The sequence below is a fragment of the Patagioenas fasciata genome, chromosome 9 (genome assembly GCF_037038585.1).
Source record: "Patagioenas fasciata isolate bPatFas1 chromosome 9, bPatFas1.hap1, whole genome shotgun sequence".
In the NCBI taxonomy this organism is placed as follows: domain Eukaryota; kingdom Metazoa; phylum Chordata; class Aves; order Columbiformes; family Columbidae; genus Patagioenas; species Patagioenas fasciata.
The window spans coordinates 21,049,383-21,060,343 of record NC_092528.1 but is presented as its reverse complement, the minus strand read 5'-3'; the positions used below and the strand labels follow the sequence as shown (position 1 = coordinate 21,060,343).

General features: G+C 45.9%; 1 long non-coding RNA gene across 1 annotated transcript; it reads left to right on the top strand.

Moving 5' to 3' along the window:
* Nucleotides 1-7,069: 7,069 nt before the first annotated feature.
* Nucleotides 7,070-10,110, top strand: LOC139828644 (uncharacterized). Its single transcript, XR_011740532.1, has 3 exons — nt 7,070-7,189; nt 7,930-9,416; nt 10,007-10,110. It is a non-coding gene; the product is annotated as an uncharacterized lncRNA (long non-coding RNA).
* The last annotated feature ends 851 nt before the right edge of the window (nt 10,111-10,961 follow it).

The window sequence follows — 10,961 nt, the reverse complement described above, 5'->3', positions numbered from 1 at the left end:
TCTGCAGAAATGATAGTGATTCCAGACTTCAGTGGATATTACCGGGAAAGAGTGGCCGTATGGACTTCCCACCTACCATCAGTTACTAGCAACACAAGACACTTCACTCCTGAGATGCACACTCATCTTTGAGTTAAAAATAAATAAAGGAAGGAAAGAAAAGCACAGTAATTATTTGTGTGTAGCTGATTGGAACGCTTGCTGACTCAGCAAGGAAGTGGCAGGGTTGATCTTGTCCAGGCCCATGGCAAGGGGTTGTGGCTTTGCCCCCTGCTTCTGGAAGATGCTCTTGGTGAGGCAAAGGAGAAAATACAACAGGGAGTTAACAGCAAAGCGCAGTTCAGATAAAGACTAATAAAACGCAGTTCTGATGTACAAGGCCTGTAGGGAGCTTCTGTGCACAGTGCCAAAGCCTCACTTTCCATGTCTTAGCTGGAAGATGGGGATAATGATACTTGGCCCCTCTGTGTTCGAGACGAATGGAGGATACCTGCACCATGTCTGCCCTGAGCGATCAAACAACCTCAGCCCCCCGGCCACTGGTGCGAGGGTCTGCTCAGCTGAGAGGGGAGGTTTGCAGCCTGGATCTGAGCATTTTTCTGGTGTTAATTATGCTCACAATCAAAGCAGTACATGAGTCAGTGGGAATCTGGCTGTGGCAGAAAAGGTGGTGTCATGTAAATGCATCGAGTGATGAGGCTTCTTCTCCCACCCAGGACATCAATCACCCCAGCAATCCCACCAGCCCCACGGGGACAGCTGCCCAGGATGCCTGGTATGTGGATTTGGGACCATAATAAAGCCGTTGGTGTCAGGCAGCCGCTTAGCAGGAATGCCACAGAGGATGCTGGGCTTCAGGGCACAGTGTGGCACAGGGGACCCTCATCCCTGGGGCTGTTGGGGATAGTGGTGGTGCGAGGAGACGTGAACTGTCCTCAACCTCCAGCTCAAAGCTGGGGTTTTGGTGGCCCTTTTCTCTATTTTGGGCAAAGTGTGAATGCTGGGTGTCCTTACACAGCACTCCTGAGCCAGTGGGGATGGGGCTGTGCAAGGGGAGGGGATGGAGAATAAACCGGACACCAGTGTGTGTGTGCATGTGTGGCAATTCAAGCACCACCTCATGTCCCTGCTTTATTTATTCTGTAAAGTATAAAACCACATGGAAGATGTTTGAGGTTATCTGAATGTTGAAATAAGTTAATCTCTCCTAAACAAATGATCTACTTCTGACTCATTTCTAAGAAACTTGGGCTTCTATGACCAAGCTTCCTTTACAGTCATCAGTGATTTTTAAATCATAAAGTGAGAGAACATAATTTTCAGTGAAAGATGCCTCCTGTGCGTGTTCTGAGTTTGATTTAACAGCAGGAAGACAAAACTGAAATATTTGAGTCCATAACAATTAATGGTTATATTCTGGGATTTACAGCTATATCGCAGTTCCCATCTCAGGTCCACTTTGTTTTTTTCACTGTTAAAAAACACAAGCGTTGCGTATCTTTACACTCAGTAATTGCCTCCACATACATGCTAACTTTACGGAGATGCACTGTTTTTCAAGACCCATGAAAGGCTTTGACCTATAAAATTCAATTTCAAATTGTAAGAATCCCCTGGCCACCATAGGCGCTGGTGACAAACTAATGTGTTATGTTCCATAACAGTCTGTTTTGAGTACTGGCTTGACCTATAAGTGTTCTGGATACAGCCTGACTAAAATGGGTTTTATTATTTTCCATTAGTGCCTGCCGCAAGAAAATCAACTGGCAGTCCACAGGGGAAATAAAAGTATTTTTCTCCTCTAGATAGCATCTGCTGCAAATGTAAACGGACCCTTTCCCAGCCCTCTCCTTCCTTCGGTTTCCTTCCAGCCCTCTGACGTGACCAAGTTTCCCAAGGTTTGTGCTTCGGTGTCAAGCCCCGAGGCAGGCGAGGGCTGGGGATGCTCCCCGGCCCCACAGGACCCGCTGCTGCCCGTGGGGGATGCTCCGTCAAACCCCCAGGAGCTGGCTGAGGAGATGCCGAGCCATGGCGGCCCAGGAGGAGTGCGGCCAGGTGGTGTTTCCCACATCTGTGGTTGGACCTGCTGAGATTAGAAACTTTCTTTTCTTTCCCTAGGCTACTCACGCTCATGTTGCTGTGGGGACCCATGCACCCACGGTATTACCCATCACGCTACGTGATTTTGGGCAGACCCCCGCGTCTCTTTGTGCAGGTGCGGTGGGACAGGGCTGCTGGCACCTTTCGTAGCCTCATCTGCTCTCGGGCATCGTGGCTGCACGGGCACCCCCTGCCCTCTCCCATCAGAGACACCCACCAGCTGCAGCCCAATCCTGCCATCCCCGGAGGAACACGTGCCCCTCGGGTTTTGCTTCTACCTGGCTTTTTCTGCCCCTCCCCAGAGACAACTTCCCAGCAGCACCCACCAAGCTTGTTTGCCCTCTTTTCATTTCCCAAAATGACTTTTTTTTTCTTTTTTTTAAGGCAAATTATTCAGTTAAAAAAATCCCCCAGTATTAAAACCTGCCTCACGTCATCTCGTCTCAGTAAAACAATGACATTTTCCCCTCTTTAATGCTCAGATCTAGCTCTGTGGGAAATTTTACTACCATGACTCTTTCATCTCTCTCCTGGTTTGAAGATAAATGATCCTTGGACTCTTCTGGACCTGCATAAATCACAAAAGCAATCTACTAAGAGAGCTGCCTGTGGCACCGACTTTAGCTGAAATTGAAAAGGACAGTCAAAAATATCCATAGTGCTTACACAAGGAGTAACAGAGCCTGGGTAATCGGAGCAACGTCTTTTCCTTTTGGTAAGCAGGACCATGGCATGGAGAAGAGCATGATGGTGGGACTGTGGCACTGGGGGAATGACAGCCCTGGGACAACATCCTCAGAGGTGCTGAGCATCAACAGTGAGAAGCCACAAAACTGGGTGACTTCTGAGGACACAGGACTCGCTCCCAAAGACAAACAGATCCCGGCACATCCTGCCGGGCCACTGAATTTGGTCCCAGGTGTCAGATGCATGTGACACTATCCCTTTCCTAACTGCATCCAGCTCTGCCCACTACTTGTGGCAGAGGGGAGTTGTTGCCCCATTTGATCTCTGAACAAGACACTGAGCCCAGCATGGTGTTACCTTTGGGGATTCAAGTATGGGGTTTTGGAGATGCAGCTCACCTTATATCGCAAACTGATTTCAGCCTTTGCTGAGGTTTTGTAAGCAGGATGGAGGAACACAAATGGCTGCTGCTGGGTTGGTCTCAGCATCATCTTTTCTAACAAACTTCCCCTGAGGGTCTGATGTGATGGAGGTGACAGACAACGCACCCAAAACTTGGCTCAGGAGTGGGGTGACAGTCTCTGGGCTAGACCTCTCCTGCTCAGAAACGCCATGAGAGACCATGGGGGAAGAAGGGCAGCACATGGCCCAGGAAAAGCAGGTGATTAATCTCATATTTCTTTGCTCGAGGCTGATTTGGCCGAGCTGAAGCTGGGAGTACACAGGGAAAAATATCCCATCCACTGCGCTTGAGAGATGGCTACAGGGTGGGCAATCATGGCCAGTTCACGGGCTGCCAGAGAAAATGTAGCTTCAGCTGCACCTGGACTAAAACAAATCTTCTGTTGCATGAACGCTTGAGCATTAACTGTCCCCAAGCACAGCTGCACCCTGCCAGCACCCTGGGACGGGGTCCGAGGAATGGCGTATGCTGGCAGGTTGCAGCTGCAGCAAACACTGCTCCAGCAGCCGCCTGTGCAGCCAGCAACTGCTCCTGGGTGACTTGTGCTTTTCTGTGGGTGGGAGTGTGGGTTGCAGAGCTATTTTTGTATCTCCCCTTGCTTTCACCCGATTGCAACCGGATACCGCAAGCCCCATCCTCCCTGAGCAGAGCGCACAGCATTGCTAATGCAAAGCACTGTATGCTTGCAGGCAAGGCGGGGTGGGGGGGTTCTCATTTCTTTTTTTTTTTTCCTTAAGCAAATTTTTAAAGCCTTATTTGCCAAGTAGTTGCATTGCTCACCACACCTCGTAATTCGGGAACATCTGCAGAGATCATTCATGCAGCATTGTTCCCCATTAACAAAGGTGTTACCTTGAAACTGAATTTAGCACAGACCCCCACAACACTCCACTCCTTCCAGTCTGATACGGCACTTCATGATCCCATTTCCACTCATAAGATTCTGATCCGTGGCAAGGTAATTCCAGTGCATACACATACCTGACTATTAAAATAGCTTCTTACAACAAAGCATCACCACCCAGTACAGTGATCACCCTACCAATGAGTTAGGAAGCACCCTTGATGTGTAGCAAGAAGCATCAAATTAATAACTCAAAGCTCTTTGCAAAGGTTTACATGTTTCCCACGCTGGGATATCTTAACTGAAGCCTGTGAAAATCAGGACTGATTTTCATGGTTGCTTGATTTTTTGTAGAATCATAGAAAGTCCCAAGTTGGAAGTGACCCACAAGGATCATCGAGTCCAACTCCTGCCTTTCTCTTTTCTGACTTGGAAAAACTTGGAATAGTTTGTGTGGTATTTTCCACATGTGGAATTACTGATCTATTTTTGGTTTCTTCTGTCCTTTTATTTGGGTACAGCCAAATAACAGGCTCTTGCCACAGTGTATTTGTGGGAAATGCCAAAGGGATGTCAGCCTGGAATGAAACCTCTTGAGCAGGAGGAGGACAGCCAGGACAGAGAAAACGGCCTGAAAAGTGATGGATGGAAAGACAGGAGGAGGAGAAGGGATGAATATTTCCCCTTCAGCAGGGTGTTGCATGCGTGGAAGGGATAATACTGGATGTGACATTTTGCTCTCTTCGGGATGGGTTTCTGGTAAGCCTTTGTGTCCCTGTTGACACTGGGGTCACTGGGACCACTGGGCTCCACAGTTCACCCGGGAAATGAAGCTCTCCCAAAACCTTCCCACAGCCCATGGAAGGATTTGCCTGTTGTGCTCACCTCATGGGGGGTTTGCAAAGAGCTGTGGGAGGATTTTCAGCATTTGAATGATTTTCCTAATGTCTTCACTACAAAACAGAGGGACCTACATGATATAAAACCATGGGGAGTCAAGGGAGGCTTGCTTGGGCTCCTGTATGTGATGTATTTGTTGAATGCAGCACAAAAAATGTGTAATTCTTTTCGTGCCCATGCTGTGGAAATTCAGAGCAGAGTGTCACCTGCTGTAAATCAATGGGTCTGATAAGATCTGCCCTCTGTAAAGTGGATTGAGCTTCTCTGGCAGAAGAATATGATAAATCTACCAGTCCGTACCCACAGGTAAAAGACAAGTATGCAGGACACAAACTACATGTAGGAGATGAGGGTCTTTGAATGTTTTGGTGGCTTCACTCACAGAACATGAAATCTTTAAGTCCTGATAAAAGCCATGTTTCAATGCAGAAGAGAGAGCTGCAAACTGGCATAACCAGCCAGTAGCTACATCCCATATCTTTAGATCAATTTTCACCCAGAATAGGGGAAGAAAAAGAAAGTGAACATGTTCCATGAGCAGTGACTGGAGCACAGCTCTAATTCAGCGAGAGCAGCCCAGGAGGTGCTGCCAGAGGGGCCGGTGGGGCAGAGATGTCAACCTAGAGCCAGGGGTCAGAGTCCTGCAGCTGGATCTCTTCCACAAGACAAGTATGTTGATTCGGCAGAAATTTCCTTTTCTTTCAGGTGATTTTCAATGAGAAAAATACCTCTGGGCGTCAAAGTTTACTGAATGCTCATGGGAATGAGTGCTGGTCGAGTCCAATGACCTGTCCAGGAGGTTGAGCTAGAGGCCAACAGCAGCTTTCTTGCTCAGACAGTGTTTTCAGAGCTGGAGGGCTACAGACCCAGCCTCCATCCCACATTCATTTGCATGTTTGTGATTTATCTAGCAAACCTCTGTGGGCTCTAGGGTGCAGTTTTATTAAAATATCCTTTTTCCCTAACTCAAAAGGATGGTTACAAAACATACTGAAATCTGTTTTTCACTCTTTAGGGCTTCCAGAACTTTGTGCTCATCTATCTTACGTTATTTTTCTTTCTATTTGTGGTTTTGAGGTCATGGCTTCAGAAATGTTAACTCTTCAAATGAAGTTTAGAGCCAAAACCAAATTCTTTGTGCAGGAAATACCAAATTTCTACTGGTGCCTCACAGCTGAAACACATGGAAATGAATAGATGGTAACTGATCTATCTCTCTGATCAAAACATACCTTGGCAAAATTATGTACGGATGGAAAACGTTGTATGATAGTTCTGGGTGGATAACACAAACACACACAAACTTTCCCACAAATATTTGCTTGTCTTAAATTAATCTGCTTTGCTCTGCTCATGGCTCTCCAGAGTTTATTTTCCACAAATACTCTAACAAGAGCTTGTTGGCAAGAATACACATAGAAAGCACTCGAGGTAATATCTGAGGAAACTATTTCTGAAGGTCCATTTTAAGGCCAGGAACCCTAAACCCCTGCTATTTTAATGCCTTTGGACTTACCAGCCCTGAGGAAAGGGCAACATTCCCCTTGGACGAGGTTAGGTCTGGGTATGTGGCTCTGAGTCAGGAGTCAGATCCTCGTTCTCCTTCTGCTCTGGGGAAGATGTTGATTAACCAGTGACAGCTGGTTACCCTTTTGGGGAACATTTTGAAAGCATTTTGATGGAAGTAGGTATTTCACTGGCAAAGAGTTTTAGTCTTATCCTATCAGCTCTATTAATAGTACTTAGCACTTATTCAGGTATCTTCACCAGAGTTTCTCAAAGCAAATTATGAAAATCTACCATTAGCCCCACTCTAGATCAATCTGTCTAAAGCTGATCTGGAAAGTTTTTAATTTAACTTCTAAATCACTATCGCCAACACTTGTACAGTCAAGAAATGAAACAATTTCTCATGACATATGTCAAAATTAGGCAGCACAAAGTGGCTACAGTCCCCCAGGCAGGACAGAGCACTGTGCCAGGAATCAAGAGATTCCTCTCTGCCACCACCTTTCCCTGGGGCTGTTTGCAAGTCTCCTCATGGCACGTTTTTCTTTCCTTCTCCTTTAGGCTGCAGGGTCTGTTCAGACTGGAAATCCTCTGGAAAAAGGACAGTGCCCTCCTACTGCCATCGCCACTAATGCTACAGGGTGGAAGAGCCATGCAAATCATTTCAGAACCAGAGACGTGACAAGGTAGAAGCACAAATCACAAGCATTTTTGCAGAAACGCTGCTTGAAATCATTTTAGCAACACTTTTGGGTTTTAACATCTCTAAAAAAAATTAAACAGCACAAAAAATTACTCATTGGACTTACATAAAAGAATGACTCTTGAAAAGCGTGATCACGAGCAGTCGTGATATTAGCAGCTACCTCTTCAACATTATGGTTACACAGGCATTGAATGAGAAAGGCAGAAGGGTATGTTTGTAAAGGAAACCAATTTTTCACAGGTTACTCCCTCCACAGTGGGAGACCACAGATTGAGAAGCGCTGACTACCCTTCCGGTAGCAATAATGCAATTACGCTATTCATAGAGAGGGAGAAAAAACACCAGCTGATTTTCTTTGCATTATAATCTGTTAACCTCAGAATTAACCTTGCTGGACACAGATCTGTTAACTTTTACCATGCCTCTCCAATTAAACTATTGAAGTCTGAGACAGAAATAACTACCCACAGCTGTTATGAATTGATATGTTCCCTGATGATGCCTGGCAGTGCTTGCAGAGTAAAACAGAAAAGTTTCTTATTTTATTCTTTGCTAGACAGGTAACCTTTTTTTTTTTCTTTTTTGACTATTTTTAATACTCTTCCATTGCAAACTGATAGTATTATACTGCTCTGCTTTGCTTTGCTCGGAATGGAGGGCAGATATGCTGCTTTAGTACACTCTGTAACAGTAACTTCATACCTGATATTTTTGTTTTAGAAAAAGGAAGGGTGGAGGGTGCTTCCAGGGCCCCATAGCTCCGAATGCATCAAATTACACCACAGCATGCACTGCAATTCCAGCGCTAACAGGGAGCTACAGACCCTCAGATGTCCTCTGATCAACTGGAAATGACAGAAAGAAATAGACAGATCCACGTGAGGACAACGTCCTGAAAATGCGTGCTCACGCACAGCGGCAACCATGGTTTTAGTGTGTGCTCGGAACAGAAATCCCCAAGTCTACAAACAGCAGAAAAATGGCAAAATCCCCAGACCTGCAAAGCCACCTCTGCAAATTGCACCAGGGAAACGTAGATCTTTAGAAACACATGAAGTGAGGTCTCTTTGGTCTTTCCCACACCCATTTAGGGCTCCTGCTCCTGATGGGTGGCCATCATAGCTGAAGGACATTTAAGCAGTGGTTGAATGTCACACCTGCAAAGTAAAGGTTTCATTTACCTTTTGGAGCCTTGGTTGAAAAATTAACTTAATTACCAATAGTCGGATTATGTCCTTGGGACATAAAGCATGATTGCAGAAAACTAAGTAGCAGAAGATGTTTAAAGGGAGAACAGTGACAGCGAAAACCACACAAATTGCTGACTCGGTGGCAAAAACACTTCTATGGTACAGACAAAGCAGCGCAGCTGCCAGGATCTTCTGCACAGCCCTTGGCAGCGAGACATCCAGACACAAGGGACTTGCCCGCAACCTTCTTGGACTACAAAACACCCAAGCCTGCCCATGCATGGAGCCAAGCAGAAGTAGTGGCACTTTGGGAAGTCCCAAAGTTGCAGGGCACCCTGGGGTGGGAAACCCACCCACCCCAGATCCACGTACCCCACTCGTGGGGCTGTGCCCTGTGCTCTCTGCAGGCTGCCCATGTGGGGGGAACCCTGGGCACAGCTGCTATGCCAGCAGCACAAAACCAGTCACAATCCTCCACCTGCAGAGGGGCTGGTGTGCAGTACTGATGGGGCTTGGTTTTCTTGTCCGTGATCTCCAGTGTTACCTCATTTCAGAACAAATGAAAGGGTTGAGTGTCTCTGAAAGCTCCAAAGAACTTGTGTTTTCTCATCTTATGCTCCATGCATTACTCTTTTGTTTGCCTTCCCTTGCCCTGCGTTGAGAGGGGAGATTACAAGTTGCACCATCAGCAGCCAAGCAAGGTCTAAGCCACAAGGAAGAATCTGAGTCATCTCCCTGAGAGAATATTTTAGCCATACATCATTGTTTGTTTTCAGGCAAACCAGTACAATTATGCAACATAAATTCTTTCAAAGCATTTGGGACTTCAGTTCAATTTAAAATCCTGTAGGTTTTATGGCCAGAATGAGTGATTACTAAGTGTGTGCATACAAATGAAGACTTAGGAAGAAGCGTGTGGGGAGGATTAAAGAGCACATGGAGCATCATGCACACACTGGGGAAGCTCCGGCCAGGCTGTAACAGAGGATGGCAGATCTGAAGAGCCCTCGTCAAAAGGTGGGTTATGATATTTATTGCTCTAGGGAACAGTTTTGTTCTCCTAATGTGGTGAGTGTTTTCTGCGAGCACAAGGCCTGACTGTGATCTCCTATGACTGCATTTCCATGGGCTTCAGAAGAGCCGGGTCACTTTGCCTAGATTAACTCCTGATTTATGCTGTCTTAAATGGGGATGAAAATCTGATCTATTTAAAAACAAGACTCAGTTACAACAGGAATAGAGGGAGACATTAAAATGTCTCCAATTTGAATATTTTATCGCTCCAGGAAAGCGTTAAGCCAGAGGTACAAGGCTCAGAGGCAGCCAGCCCTGCCAGAGGCTGCTGTTCGCACTGGAGCAGGGAGGATGGCCCATGGCCAGGGTGGGGACACAGCCCTGTAACCCTGAGCCCATTCCATTCCTTGCTCTGTCACAGAGTTGCTGTGGTGCTGTGTGGAAATCACAGCCATTGCTGAGATGTTTCACCACCACCCTCTGCCTCCTTCCTCTCCCAAGGCAGGAGACGGCATGTGGGTTTTGCCCCTTTGACCCCACAGGGAGACAAAGGCCCCCGTCTTACCTTCCTTTTCTTTTGCTTTAATTAATAGATGGAAAAAAAATCCATGTATTCTCCTTCAAGCAGAAACTCCATGTGATCTATTCCAGTGTGAGCAAGATGGAAAGCCCAGGTGTGCAAGCTGGAAAGCTGCACCCACATCCAAACAGCTCAACAGCCAGACAGTGAAAGAAATCAGTAATTCAGCATTTGCAAAGAACACCAGATTGTCAACAATGGCTTTTTTATTATCATCATCATCACCACTACTATTTAAAGACCCAGTGCTCACTGTCGTGCTGTTATGGGAGACACAGCCACCAATGTATAAACAAGGTCTTGGTCTTCGTGAATTGCAGAACCCAGCGAGAGAAGCAGGAGCTGGAGATGCAACAAGCAGAAAGCAAAGAAAAAAAGCCTAAAGCTTGGCTTAACATGTTTTCTTTAGAAGGTACTCTCATGGTTTTGGGCGGCCTGGCAAATAAATCAGAGTTTACAGCACCAGCTACCTATTTATTTATTTCTCCTTTTGTATAAAGGAGTGGAATCTACAGTATTTTTTCTCTCTTTTTTTTTGTTTGTTTTTTTTTTGGGGGACAGGGCATATACAGATATATTTGTATCTCCACATTCATTTTTTACTTACATAGATGTAAACTCTACTAAAGCTGAGGGAATTATTGACAACTGATAGAGGCAATCCAAGGCCAGACTCTGACCTATTGATTTCCCCAAGACTGCACAGGACGCCTGTAGTTCATTGCAGAGTACAGTCTTTGTTTGTTTTGTTTATTACTCAATATATAACAAAGTGGAATAAAGAACAATGCCGGACAGCAGAAATGCCTGAGGATTTCTCTTTAATTGAAATCAGGACTGGGAACATCGTTGTAAATCAAGAGCAGTCAGCCTTTGAGAAAACTCACTGCTTTTGCGAAGTTTACTTTCAAACGGGATTTAGCTTTAAGTCTTTGTCTCTCACACCGGCTCGGTAAAATAATTTTTAA